Below are 15492 nucleotides of genomic sequence, written 5' to 3'. Positions count from 1 at the left end.
TGACTTCCCCTGGAGCATAACCTCAATATGGAAGTACCCCCTCTGTTTATTTGCCTTTAGGCTACTAGCTACAATGAACCTTAAGGCTCATTAACTGCAGCGAAAAAAATATGTCAGCCGTTGTTCTAGAATTTTAGAGCTAATTTTGTATGTTATAGCAGATTTAAAGGTCTGCAAACCTTGATTTTCAATGGAAAAACATGCAACAATAACAGATGTTTGCAGACTTTCGGAGGTTATCGATCATAAAAAGACAACAACTTCAAATAAATATTGCTAAGTGACATTTATATTAATCCCAAACAATAACCAGTAACAAAATATCAAATTAATTGTGTAGGCCTAAGTTTAATTTAAAGCATGTTAAAATGGTTTTCCTATGGGGGAGGAACAGACTTATGACACACCGTATACATGTATATGACAATATAAGTGTGGCATAACATTTGACAAATATTGTAAGGAACACTTGAGGTTTTGACTTTTTGTGCCGCCCTCTACGGAGGCGCGCCACAATATAGGCATGACTTTGTGAAAAGTTTCTAATTTCACTCTTGCTAGATTGACTTCGCAATTTTTTGCTAAAATTATGCCCAGCTCAGAAATAAAACCACAATTTGCTTGGATTTTATTTTATTATTGTTTTCTGATATGCACGGGATAAAATGGTGAGCGTATATTCTTTGTTTAAAATACAAAATTAGGATTTATAAAAACACCAAATAAATCCTGACCTTTGTATGCGTTCAACCAGTTTACCGTGTGCCTTAGAACCCGATAGACGGTGACATTTGACCATACACTAGGATCCACAACATGCTCATCTATCATGGGAACAGTTCTTAAACCCTAATACATTTGTACATTCATCCTTTGTACACAAACTCATACTCTGCAACTTGAGGTCAAATTTTGCACTATGATTATGTAATTGAGGTTATTGGACTATGCCATTGGGATGAGACTCTTGTGGTCCATAGTGATAAGATCAATTAACGAGGCCTCTTAAACTGATGGCTTTTGTTTGCTAATTACCATAGAATCTAGCTACTACCTTCATGATTGGATTAAGTAAATAACTAAATCCTGTTATCTACCCAGCAATGTTTGCTTATCTTAATAATTGTAACAAACTGTAATGTACTAAATAAGACAGAAAAGGCAAACAGACAGAAATTTAGAGTTTTAAATTAGAGAGTTGACAGGAAGTTGTAAGAGTTAAATTGTTATGGATATGATTGGTGTAAGCACGAAAATGTTGAATGTCAGATCAAAGTCATCCGAGGTGAATTAAGTAATGTCAATCACAAATTGTTACAGGTCATTTGAGGTGGACTAAGTTTATATTTGGATTGTCAGAACACCTTCCCCAATCAAACACATTTCTCTTGCATTTGATCATCTTCTACTCTTCCCTAGAAAAATCATTATAATACCAAATCTACACACCATGGAATTCACCATATCACGTCCAAGTTCACATTGGGCGCCACATTCCTTTTTAAAGGAATTTTATTAAACCTAAAATGTGCTTAGGTAGTTTTCAACAGATTTACCACATTCGCCTTGCTATAACATTGAATTGTGTTATCTGTTGACCTAGTGACTAAAACTAGGGGGAAGTGTTGGCTTTCGTTTGAAAATTCTGATTGGATGAAAGGAACACTTGAGGTTTCGACAAAAACCAATCAAAGAGGCCCATTTTTTAACTAGAAGCTGTAGATAATGGCCGGTGGATGTGCCCCCCCCCCAGTTTTTGTATAGAAACCTTACCCTAATGGTGATGGCGATGCATGCAGAACGTGTATGGCCGGTGGATGTGCCCCCCGAGAAGTGAGAAACTTAATTGAAGCATGGTGGACCATTTCGGTATGCATGGGGCACGCTTTTAACTGAGCTATTCGTGGACCCGGCGGTCCCGGCCTGACTGAGTGACGTGACCTGAGGAACTCGGGCCGACGGATGTTGAAAATATTGTAGCCGCTTGATTGGACACCAATGATTACCACTACCAGTAGGCCTACAGTGCATGTACCGGTATAATGCCTAAATTAATTATTTAAAAAAAATCATGGGATGGGTGACCGTAACGACGCGACGGGTGCTACAAATTTTCATTGGGGGAGGAGATGCAAAGCCCAAGATCTCCACGGTCGTGCCCCCCCCCGGGTAGGGGGTCAAGCGCCGCACACCCCTACCAAAATTTAAGTTGAGTGCCCCCCCCCCGGGGGTAAAGCCTACCGTAACGGTACATGACTTTATGCTTTTTTTCCACAAAAAAGCACAAATATTTTCCCAAATTGTGAGCTAATTGTGAGCTAGGCTCCGCTGAAATAGCCTATATACCAAAATCTCTGAAAGGTAGGGCCTAAGCCTATAGGCCCCTAGGCCTAAACCCGTTAACCGTGGCTATGATCCCCATATGCTTATCGCCCTATAGGCCTACCGAGGCTTCCCCTGGCACCTTCACGGTCTCAAAATCAACAAAAATAGCTAAATTAAAAAATTTGCAGTTTTTTTTAACATGTTATTGTTAAACTTTTATGGCCTGAGACGAAAATACCTATTTTCGTCTCAGCTTTTTACTAGCTGACACCATGGAAGTATCCCGGGAAGTATCTAGGCCTAGGCCTACTTCTCGAAGCTGCATGGGATGAGACTAGCTGTTAGCTCCCCCCGGGGTTAGCTCAGCAGTCAGCAGTGGCGGCACCAAGAATTTTGTTTGTTGGGGGGGTGAGCATTGAGTGGAAAAGTGAATTTGCGGGGAAATAATCGAAATTGCCGCAACAAGTGGAATTTTTGGCTTAAAAATGTGTGTGTGTGGCAAACTGGGGGGGGGGGGCAGAAAATATGGAGGGGGAAATTGCCCCATTCCCCCTCCTGATTGTCTTCATGAGCTCAAAAAGAACCCATTTGAGACATGCTGTTATTTCAGTCATTAACTTAGAAATTCAATGATTTCTTTGTTAAATCAAATTTTTAAGTCACAAAGCTTCAGGTTTTTGTTTGTTTGTTTGTTGTTGTTTTGTTTATTTGCATGGGTTGTGTAAATTGCACGTACATGCACTGTATTAATGCACATTGCACCTCAGCTTTCTGTGCACCAGCTGGTGCTGCAGAAAAATTTTCATCCGGGTGCGTGTCACGTGACCATATTCACAATCCAAGATGGCGACCATCATTGGACTATGATGAGAACCTGTTCCGTCAAAAAGCCTCGAAATATCACGAAATTGATAGCTCAGAAATAATCTAACAGCTGAAATACGTTGAACATTGTCTTAGGTTTATATTGAATCGTAAAAAGATGGACGGATCATTTATGACAGCGGTAGAACAGCAGCATTATTCGGAGCTGTTCAGCAAGAGCGATGTTGACAACACGGGTAAAGTGGCCACTTCGCATGTCAGGAACCTGTTTTTGTCTTCACAGTTACCGATGGAAACCCTACAGCAGGTAGGGACTAGGCTTGTTGATTTCTCTTAGATTTGAAAATGATTATCAGATTGCATGTGTTTGAGTAGCGTAGATATTAATGATTTGTCGTATGCATGTGTAACATAGTAAAAACATGAAAACTTCAAGTACCGGTACCGGTAAAAATGTAAATAAATAACACTCACAAACATGGCAAACATGCAAAATTCATCATATTCATAATACCATTTTTATATTGATTCATTCCATGATTCTCTCGGTCGTTGATCAAGAAATCTATCTACTATCCACGATGACACGATAGTATATCTGGTTCCATACAGCAATACGCAGTATTGCTGTCTGGTAAGCAGGTACGAATTGAGACGTCGTGAATTCGGAGCCGGTCAAACACAGAGGACTAGCCTACATCCCGTATCCTACTATCACTCAAACAAGCCAATCTCTTCACGAATTCACTCACCTTGCGATCCTACATCATCAGTTGAAACAAACATCTAAAAAAACAAAAACAACTTTGTCATTCCTCAAAACTACAAGTAACTTCATTAATAAAAATTGAAATCATACTATTACCCGTTATTGAAAATTTTGTTCGATTTATGTCAACCAAAAGAACGCACGAGTCGAGTTCAGTTTACCAAAATGGTAGCTCCTGCCTCCTGGTCACCTCAGTCAGATATGACGTCAGTATCAAGCTGCTTATTAAACGGTGGATCGGATTGGTTGAAATCAACGCCACGCTTTTTGACCTTACAGGGGTCAGAGATATGCATATTCATGTATGAAAACAGCGATGCGGATATAGTATCATCACCGAACTGAGATTTTGCGACATTTTCGATGTTTGTACCGGGAATTTCAGACACGGAGACTCGCGGAGATTTGAAAAATTCGTTCAAAGGTAACCAAAGGGTTGGGGATCGCATTTTTAACTATCACTAAATGTTTCGGAATTGAGGTCGGCTAAAAAAGTAGACAGTTTCGGGGACTGTAATTGGTGTAGATGTCACATTTTGAACAGTGAGCGATAAGTGACCAATTTGATGCTCAGCGCAAGTGACTATCTTTACTCAGGGTAACACGATAGTTACTGTGTTGATAGAAGATAGACATAGAGTAGGTATGCCAGGTGAATTCAAATTTGCCATCAAACTGCATCATTTTATATATCAAATTAAAGCCCTTGAGTAAAGAAAGCCAACACTGAAAACCTTTTTGTCATAGCACTTTCCGTAGCAAAGTTACATCTTGTCAAAGATTGACTTTCATCAAAAAGATTCTCCTAGCAAAATTCCCCAAAACAGCATTACGGGGGTGTTTCTATATTAGTCTCATGACGATAGCACCTTTTTTAATGGAACTGCTATCAAAATCTCTCTGAAATTCCATGTGCGTAGTCTCTCATCACCAAAAAAATCATATATTTGGGTCAAGTGAAGTATAGACAACATATTTATGAAGGTTTCCTTCTTAAAAAGCTTCTTTTTAATTTCAATGTAAATTTGTATTGCCGGTTTAGGCCATTTTGACTGGCATACTCGGCAGTGAGGTTTGACTCCCACCCTTTTTATTTTACCCCCACCCTTTTTATTGAGGCACCCTTTATACTGAAAATTCCTGACCCCCACGCTTTTTACTGAGGCACCCTTTATACTGAAAATTCTTGACCCCCACCAGTTTTTGCTTTTTCCGCTATTTGTAAACTGACAAAGTCACACGCAATTTGGTTCGAAGTATCAAGTACGCCGAATTCTGCACCTATTTCACACGCACGTTTGAGTCCGATGTTTTTCTCTCCCATTAAGTTGATACATTACGTGAACAATGCAAATTATATGTGAAAAACTACTACTGTACTGTAAAATAAGCATTTTAATGAATAACTGTACTTTTATGGCGTTCAAATGTTGTTCTTGTCATGAAACTTGACGACGCTATGTTCAGCGACTATATCCTACTTCTTCCGTGTTGCTTCGCTTCAATCAATTATGCATGATAATGACGCCACTCATATACGATCAATGTAAAGAAAAATAACACGCCATGGTCATGGAAAATCGGACATTTGCATATGACGTAGGTGTTTTGGCAGGGCTTCCGGGAGGATATTGTGTACATTGCACTGGATTCACGTAAACAAGCGCAGCCTGCATCAAATGGAATTTTATCTTGCGACATAGTGTGCAAGTTTTGGTGATTTTCTTGGAACTATGATTATTTTATCATTCAATAAAAATATACTGTAAGTTGGAAGAAGCGCCACGCTTTTATTTTAATCCCACGCTTTATATCAGTCCACGCTTTTTACCCAAAAAGTTTAAACCCCACGCTTTTACCAATTTTCAGAATTTCGAACCGCACGCATTATAAAGCGTGGACTGCCGAGTGTGCTGACTAACAAATGTGTTATCCGAGGTTTCCCTGTGATACCTACATAGAGTATAATACTTTTCACTGCAGTCATCTACCTAGGCCTAGCGTCGTCAGTTTTCATAACGCAATAAAACTATTTTTTAGATTGTCCAATTTGGCTACAATTAAGCTTGGCTAACATGTATCTTAGGTGAAGGGGTTTGCTTCAGTGTTGGAATTAGTGCAAATTTTTTGCGTAGCAAAAAATGCTATGCAAAATTTTTGTGTGTAGCATTTCCACAATTTTGTGTAGCATTTTTAGAAAACAAATTCAGGGGTTACCCCTAGGAAAAAAATAAAAAAAGGGGGGGGGGGTCCCAAAGAATTCTTGTGGATCCCAACTATTCATAATTGTCAAGCAAATTCAATCTTTTCCTTCTTCTCTTCTCTTCCCTTCCCTTTCTTTTTTTTTTTTTTTTTTTTTTTCTTTTTCTTTTTCTTTTTTTTTCTTTTTTTTTTTCTTTTCTTTTTTCTTTTCTTTTTTTTCTTTTCTTTTCTTTTTTTTTTTTTTTTTCTTTTTTTTCTTTTTTTTTTCTTTTCTTTTTCTTTTCTCTTTTTTTTCTTTTCTTTTCTTTTTTTAAATTTTTAACAATTTATTTTCAATCAAATTGCCTGGAATTTTCCGCCTGCCTCCGCTGGCCAATGATAATAACATACTGCCCTCTATTGTCAGGCAAAATAAACATGGCCACCGCCGGGATTTCCCGATCTCACGGCCTTGTTTCTTGTTAAAATTTCACTTCACAAAGCAGTATTACTGTGCATTATATTAAATATTGAAGTAAATTAGGCCATAATTTGGCATTTTAGGGGTTCAGTTGCTTCGAAAATGATGTGCATTATCATGCAATTTGAACCTAGAAAATTACAACATCATGACATGCCGATTTTTGTATAGCATTTTTAGCGATACAGTATACAAATTGAATAGCAATACTACAGAAATGAGTCGCAAAATGCGATGCGATACATACTAATTCCAACACTGGTTTGCTTACTTTTAACCGTAAACACAGTCGCTGAAGTACAAATTCTGACCATATTATGAGTCCTTTTAATTCTGCGATCTTGCTTGATCGAAGTTTTTTGACGACTTTCCACTAAACAACACCGCTCATTTAAATTATTTGAGAAAATCCAGTGCTGGGTAAATCAATCGATCTCCCGATTGGCAAACGTCATTGCAAACTGATGGTGACACCCTTCCAGTGTCTGTCATATTTTCTTGAACATGTGAGCCCCAAGCAAGTCCATATGTTGATCAGTATCATGGTACTATTACAATGGCGAGTCCTGTGTGATGTCTGACGATCACTCCAGAAAAATATACACAAAATGACATTTTTAGTATTGTACAATCATGATGAATTGATTTATGAAGGAATATAGCACAATGTGTCATGTCAAAAACAATATCGTCATATTTTTGAGACAATAATTATGCCAAAAAAAATAAATTGGTTTTTTTTTTCATGGACTCTTCCTCGATTTTTCCTCCATTTTGAAAGGCTAGTATCAACAAATGCTTGATCATTTTATAGTATTAAAAAAAAATTGTGTTTTTGGACTGGATTTAAATGGAAATACTTTTTGTTTTCAATCAAATATGCATTTAATATAAAATGAGTGAATAACAATTTTATAAGTCCTTGATTCTGTCCAAATTTAAGGTTTCTTATAAAAAAGTGATTGAAAAACACACACAAAAAACAGACCCAAGATTTCCAATTTTTTGGCTCGGTCGGTTGAGGGCAACCAAAGATTGTTTAGCCTTAACTGAAGAACAAGTTTTTTTTTCACATGTATGACATTGTGCCCTCTATGGCAACTGCGCACATGTGCCAAACAGGCCTACATGACTTATGAAAAAATATTTGCACCTTCTAATTTTAGTAGGCCCTATAGCTATCAAGTTGTTCATACTATATTATACATTGTAGTTATAACTTTTCAAACAACTTGGTTGGGGTTGTTCGATCCTGTTAGGGCTGGCGTCAGCACCATTTTTGATGTCGACATATTTCAGATCTTGACGTCCATTTGGGTTCTGAAAAATACCAGAGACTTTTTTTCTGGCAGAATTTAATATACGGTCCATAATGGAAATTTCTTTTTTTTTTTTTTTTTTAAATGCTACTCGATTTTGAAATAATATCAACACATACATTGTACCTACCGTATTTCGTCAAATAGTAATATAGCAGCAATAAATGGCGAAAATCTGCATTGGGGCTATTTCATTATAAATGACACGTTCACAAAAATGGCTTTTATCATATCTGGTTGATATAATTAGGGTGATAATGCAGTGTTATTAACTTAATTCTAAGTATGCCACAAACTACAAGCTACATGAGCATTTTTACAGAATTCTGTCTATTTTTTGTATAAAAAATTGCCAAAAGGTACATTTTAACCCAATTTTGGAGTCCCATTTCATTTTGCCCATGTATTCTGAATTAATTCTTTGAAAAATTAGGTACATTCTATGGCAATGTGCTTGTTGCAATGAAAATATGATATGTGTGGAACATCATGCAAGTTGAATGGTGAAAATTGGTGCAAAAATGTTAAAATTCCGTAGATTCTTGCAAAATTAGCATTTTGCGTTAAATAAAAAAATGAGTGTCCTCTCCAATTCATGCCTCCATTTTTGTTAACATTAAAGAGGAAATATAAACCCTTACCCTACCTGTATAATCTGTGTTATATTACCAATTGATGGGACAGGGCACTGATTGAGGAATTCATTTATTTTACATACAGTAGACCACTTGTTCTTGATACCACAGTTCCGCGTTAAAAAAGTGTCCTCTCCAGAACTGAAGTTAATTACTAATTGTTGAAATAAGAAGGGTTATATCATAGAATGTGAAATTTGTAGAGGAAGAGTGGTCTTCCTTCTACCAAGGTGGCACATGATTTGGTATTTGTTGCATTTTTGCAAGCCTGTATCCACGATTCTGTTTGCAATTTAACAAATGTCCTCTCCAGCACAATTATGTCATTTCCATGAATTGGTAAACAAACTAAAAAATAAAAATTTCAAAGAGCCAAACCTACAAGAAATTTTTGCATTTTATTGCAAATTATGCTTACAAACCACTTTAGTGTTCAAATTATTGTCCAGTTGTTGAGAACACATATGATATTATTCTGCATTGAACTTCGGTTAGCTAAAAATTGCAATATTCCTAATTTAACCAGAATATTAACCCTGTTTGTACGAGGGGGTATCCAAAAGTTTTTGACATCACCAAGAAGTGAAAGAGCTATATCAATGAAATTTTGTCAGTGTAATTACTGGTCCTTATGTACATTATGGTCCAAAAATGGTCTCATAAGTATGTTTACTTTCTTCACAGGTGGCGCTAGATGGGAAGTAGGTGCATAACCTTTTCATGATAAGATCCTCCACTTTCTTGAGTTTTTTTCACTTGTGGCCGTATCATCCGTAAGTGATGGACGTCCACTTCTTGGCTCATCTGTGAGGGACATGTGGCCAGTTTGGAAATTCCTTTTTCAAAAAGCAATAGTGCCATATGATAGGCAATCATCACTGTAGATTGCTTTCATTTCATCATAGATTTTCTGAGTATTGTAGGCCTAACCCGTTAAATGCAGGAACTTAATCACGCTGCGTGCCTCAATTTTCACCATCTTGCAGGTTATGCGCCTACTGCCCATCTAGCGCCACCTGTGAAGAAAGTAAACATACTTATGAGACCATTTTTGGACCATAATGTACATAAGGACCAGTGATTACACTGACAAAATTTCATCTGTATAGCTCTTTCACTTCTTGGTGATGTCAAAAACTTTTGGATACCCCCTCGTATAGTGGATTTTAAATGCTGGGGATCTTTTATGCAATAATATTGATGCAGCTATTTCTAAAGTTAAAGTACCAGTAATCCGGTATGCTTTATTATGTGTTCAAAAATGTGTCCTATCCAGAACAAATGACACAGGAGGGTCTTTTATTTTAGGTTTTCCATGACTAGTACAACAGATTGACGCAGAATACTCACTTATGCATCAGTGTAGCTATTGGGCAGGACAAAATGACTATTTCATGAATTTTTCATGTGAAGATAAAGTTTATCCTTAAAAATATGTAGTAATTTTGCACCATTTATCTGGATTAGTATCAATTTACTAATTGTTTTATATTGAAACTGGCATATTTAAGACAGTGAAGTGTAAAGGAACATACAACAATTATTACAGACTAAATATGAATAAGTATGAACCCAATGTTGGTTACATATACTCTTTCAAAGTTGTGTATTAAATTGTTTAAAAAATGTCCCTCCAGACGGCAGCTATGTTTTACACAGCAAAAATTCAATTTAATTTTTTAATGGTTCCTGAGGGTTTGACGCTCTAATATTTTGAGAATTATTGACACACCATCTGAACTTTGAAATGATAATGAATTTGCATGAAATAAATGAGTTTGAATTTTGACCCCTTTTGGGACTCAATGTTGTCATTTATAATGAAATAGCCCATTGGCAACCCGGAAGTGAACCAAAAGTCAGAGTCAAAAGTTCATAGTTCGTCATTTTAGCGTGACTTTTAAGCTTACCTAATGATTTTCAAGGGAATTGTCGTGCTAAAAATGACCTCTAATAAACGCCCCCCCCCCTTGGGAAAATGTAACGCCCCTGGGGGCGTTTATTTGACGAAATACGGTAGATAGAAATATGAAATAGGCCTATCCATCACAAAATTGTTCATCTTTTAACCCTAACACCCAAAAAGCTTACAAGGAAAACCACTGCGCATGCATTGCATGTGATGGCATTGCGCAATCAATCACCCTAAGTCATTTATGGGCACCAAGTCGCTGGCTGGGCAAGCGACTCCCCCCGTGGCATGAGGTTGCTGATCGTGTGCGTGGCACCTGAGGGGTCCCGTCAGCCCTCGAATTAACCCACGGCACCCATCCCCATTGCCGCAATGCCCTCAAAATATGTCCTTTACCCAAGGCAGTCACTTGCCGTGCCCTCTAATGAAGTTGCTGTCAGTGCCCCAGCCCTGCCCCTTCATTATAAAATCATCTATCTATGTTTGTGTGTGTTTTCTTCACTGGTGCCATTCTCAAATTTTCAACAGTTGCCATGATGCCCTCTTGAAATATTACAAACTGCTGTGCTGCCTTGCCTTTTCAGTGAAAATCCAAGGCAATTATCAACTTGCCCTTAAAAAGTTGCCATGCCCCTTCAGATCCTTACTTCGAGGGCTGGGTCCCGGGGTCAATTCCCGGGGGTGCCAAGTGAAATCGTTCTTCATCTTCTCTCCTTTTTCGTTCCTTCTCTGCCTTCCGATAGCAGAAAAGCATGTTCCTTGTTAGGGTTAATTAAGACCAGCCCTCGAATTAACCCACTGCATCCATGACATTTTGCTGTGGGTGCCCATCCCCACTGCCGTAATGCCCTCAAAATATGTCCTTTACCCAAGGCAGTCACCCCGGTGGGGTCACTCAACTTGCAATACTGACCGCACGATCGTTACCAAAATCAAGGAAAAAGGGGTCATTTTAGGGCATGTCCAGGACAAAATTGTCCGTGAAATTGGAAAAATAGGGGTCTTTTATTGCACAAATGTCTGCGTAAATTGAAAAAGGGGTTCTTATTATTTTCTCCTGATCCGTGGCCAGATAAAAAAAATCACAGGAATAAATTTGGTTTCCTACTTTGTACTCATCCTGTGATCAATATTGTTCTCGGTTCTGATTTATATGCAAGGGGTACTACTTGAATTCTGTGATGCCCTTGTTAATTACTGAAAAAAAAACATTCATAGGCCTAAAAATCCCTTCTTTGAAATGTTGAAATAGGGTCAAAATTGCAAATGTGTCCTCGGAATCTAAAAAATAGGGGTGTTTCAGAGTACCATTTTGTCCTTGTTTTGGAGTAAAAAAAGGGGTAAAATTTCATGATTTGTCCTTGAAATCGACTGCAAAAGGGGGTAATTTGTACTTGTGGTAACGGTCCTATGCGTCCCCCCCTGCCAGGGAGTGACCCCACCGGGGCAGTCACTTGCCGTGCCCTTTAATGAAGTTGTTGTCGGTGCCCCAGCCCTGCCCCTTCATTATAAAATCATCTATCTACATGTATGATGTATGTTTGTGTGTGTTTTCTTCACTTTTGAGAAATTGCCTTGTTGCCCTTCTCAAATTTTCAACAGTTGCCATGATGCCCTCTTGAAATATTACAAACTGCTGTGCTGCCTTTCCTTTTCAGTGAAAATCCAAGGCAATTTTCAACTTGACCTAAAATAGTTGCCGTGTCCCTTCAGATCCTTAATTCGAGGGCTGATTAAGACTTAATTTTCCATTATAAGGCCTAATAATGTCAGCAAACCATTCAATAACTAGCAACAGGAAAGTTATGGATCTTTTTTACATCAATCTCGAAGGACAATTTCCAATGGTACTCTAAACGGTCAAATCAAGCAAATTTGCAAGCCCTATGATTCTCCAATGCCGAATCATTTTCAGCCATCTTGGACTACTTCAGTACTTCAGTACTGCTGCCGTGTGACGTCAGGGGGCTAAGGGGCTTAATAGCGGAATGAAAAGCAACCATGAATAAGATGCACTCTCAAAAATTTAGGGATGAGTTTCTTGTCGGGACGATTGCCCTATACATTGTACTTAAAAGTATTTCATTTTACACATGGATTTCAGTACAATTTAAATGCAACTTTTGTGAATAAAACTTCTATTTTTTTCTTGGTTTATTTTTAGCCGAATGGCAAGCATTGATTGGCTAAAAACTGAGCATGCCATGTGTTGGGATTTGGGAAATGTTAGTTTCATAGATTTTGGTAAATTTTATCTTGCATATACATGGGTTACGGTGATGTAATGCCAGAGGTTCTTGACCTGATTAGATTTTCAGCACAAAATATGCTAAATCGCAACCTTGGTCATTGTATGGCCATTTGGGGGTCACCTGGGTTGAACTTGAAATCACCATAGATTGTTGCTGGATCATGAAATTTGGTGAGAACAACCACCCTAGCGAGGCAAAATATTTCAAGGTCTTTATGGGGTAATTCGGACTCATCCGGGGTCAAATCCCCATAGATTGTCGTAGGTTCAAATTTTGTGGGAATGACCACCAAAACAAGACAAAGAATGTCATGGTCATTTTGGGGTCATCCGGGTCAAATCGACATAGATTGTTGCAAGTTTTTGTCGCACAATATATGATAGCTCATTTGCATAATTTTTTTTTCGTTATTATTATTTTTTTAAAAAAAAAAATTAAAAAAATTCTCCCAACTCTAACTTGTGTGTAGACATTGTGGCCGATGATTTGGGTCTAGAAATACAAAATTCTAGTTTACAGTATAGTTGGGAAATGATGCCTGATGATAGTCAAGATTTTATCAAACATGTATGACCAACTGATACTACTGCACTGTAGGCCCATAATATTGCCATTCACACTTTATCAATTTCTACCCATGATGCATTGTGGACAATTTGTGAAGAATTTTTTTCTCCTATTATTTTACACACCCCCAATATTAAGTGCATTGAAGAAAACTGGTTCAAGCCCCTGGGTCCAGCTTGGTGCCAAAACCCTTTTCCTTGGGCATAATAAATGCAAGTGCTGATAGTTTTGTGTCTCATTACTCTTTGGAAAAGAAAGTACAAATGAGTTCAATGTGGGTTTTTTCCATTAAAAACGTAACAAAAAGTGTTTTTTTTAAAACTGCCATGCCAGGCGATCTGAATACATGTAGCTCTGAATGTACTTGTATAAATCCCACTTTCCATTGATAACGATTCCACAAGCTGATTTTGGCAGTAGCTGAAATCTAATCCCATGTTTGTTGCTGAATTCACTTCCCAAAAATTGTTACACCAAACATTTCACCTCAAAGTCATATTGGTATCCATCTCCAGTTTCTTTGATTTGATTTTTGTTTTCTGCAAAAATTGTTTTTGTGTATTTTTCTTTATTATATGGATGACACAGGAAATTGTTATGTTACTGTTGTTATGTGTTGAAAATGTAATTCATGTGAACATTTTGTAGTGTGAATATATTGCATTCATTTGCTTTTCAAGTTCAGGGTGAAGGTGACTGATTGCAAAGGGCCTTAAGGCCAGGCAGGGCAGGACAGGGCAGCATCTGTTTTTCACAGCAGAAGTTATTTTTGCCAAAATTCAAGGCATACAATGTATAGATTTTTCAGTAGAGCAGTATGATGAACTGCAAATTTAATTTTTAAGTGTTTTTTTTTGTTTCATTGGCTGCCGGTACCATAATGGGAATGCTTTTGAATATGAAATATTTAGAATTAATGCCTGAAATTAAATGTGTAGAATGTAGATCAATCTATATTACTTGTCAGTTAAAAGGGGCATTGGCATGTAGTTATTAAAGTGACCTATTTTCATTGTATTATGGTGTGTGTGGGAAAGGGCCTTACTAAGCATGCTTAGTTGTATAAGACTCAGTACACCGGTCGATCTTACCGTTCCGATGTTGATTAAGATACTTCTTGCATCGATCCCGAGATGCGGAAAACCAATAGTCATTTTGTCCCACATAAATGAATAAATAACAAAAACCCCGATCCCCGATGGACTCACCCAAAAGGTGACGTCACACCATATGATCGTCCCTTATCCTCCTTGGTCTCCGACTGACACAGACGTGCCTATCGATTGTTCATAGCACTGTGTATCAATTTCTCGACCAAGGCGAGATATACGGTTGTAGTTTCACACCTTAGGTAAAACCAAACCGGTATTGTTCGGCTGAGGATAGTTTTGACGGCATTTTCTGGCGAAAAAGTGACAAAAACGATCCAAAACTTAGCTACATATCGTGCCTCCGTTTGTATACACGGGACACACGAGCAATTCAAAATGGCCGCTCGTTGACGCCATTCATTTTGTTTCCCACGTAAAACAACCATTGCAGCCTGTAAGTTACAATAGATGTTTGTACATACACATTGTATTTCATGTACGGTAGGTTATTGTTGCTATGTTAGGGTGATTACTCTATCGTTATGTCTTCATTACCGTCCGATAAGACGAAAGTTAATCAGATATTCATACGGTGGGGATTGGTAGGGACCCGTCTGACATTTTAGTAATAAAGTTAGCCAGTCCTTACTTTACCACTAACGTTAGCGACCAGCCTCCGTGCTCAGGTTTGCTTACTGGGCTTGAGTCGCGTGTTGGGGGGTAGTGCCCCCTCCCTTTCTCCTCGCTTCACCTCGGCCCTGTCGGGCTTGCCCTTCCCTGGTGACGGAGCGGGACCCACACCCGCTCTGTTTCACCCACAGGAGTGCTCACGATCTTCTAGATGTCTTTCTTTTTGCTTAGGACTCTCCGAGTTCCAGCTTGACGATTGGGATAGGCTCCGCCATCGCCATAAGACGAAGAAGAAATCTACCAAGGGCACTGGTAAGGTCGACACGGTGGATTCTGCTGTGACAGCCCCTATGGGTCATGGCAGGTCTGCTTAAGGGGCTCGGTCCCCGGACAAGCAGGCGGTTCCTTCGGGACTGCTAATAGCGTCCAAAGGCTCAGCAGCCAGCTTAAAGCACTGACTATACGCCGGAGCAAAGTAGCAGGCAGCAGAGCGGTAACCCTGCTG

General features: G+C 38.5%; 1 protein-coding gene across 6 annotated transcripts in view; it reads left to right on the top strand.

The window, feature by feature from the left end:
* The first annotated feature begins 3323 nt into the window (after positions 1-3323).
* The window catches only part of LOC140141429 (ralBP1-associated Eps domain-containing protein 1-like), a 91632-nt gene continuing 79463 nt past the window's right edge, over positions 3324-15492 (top strand). For all 6 annotated transcript variants that reach the window (XM_072163281.1, XM_072163280.1, XM_072163283.1 and 3 more), the window contains exon 1: positions 3324-3457. The gene's annotated coding sequence lies outside the window, so the exon portion shown is untranslated. The remainder of the gene's footprint in view (positions 3458-15492) is intronic.

Source organism: Amphiura filiformis, chromosome 19 (genome assembly GCF_039555335.1).
Source record: "Amphiura filiformis chromosome 19, Afil_fr2py, whole genome shotgun sequence".
NCBI classification, from domain to species: domain Eukaryota; kingdom Metazoa; phylum Echinodermata; class Ophiuroidea; order Amphilepidida; family Amphiuridae; genus Amphiura; species Amphiura filiformis.
The sequence above is the reverse complement of the archived record's forward strand: the minus strand, read 5'-3'. Positions and strand labels throughout refer to the sequence as shown.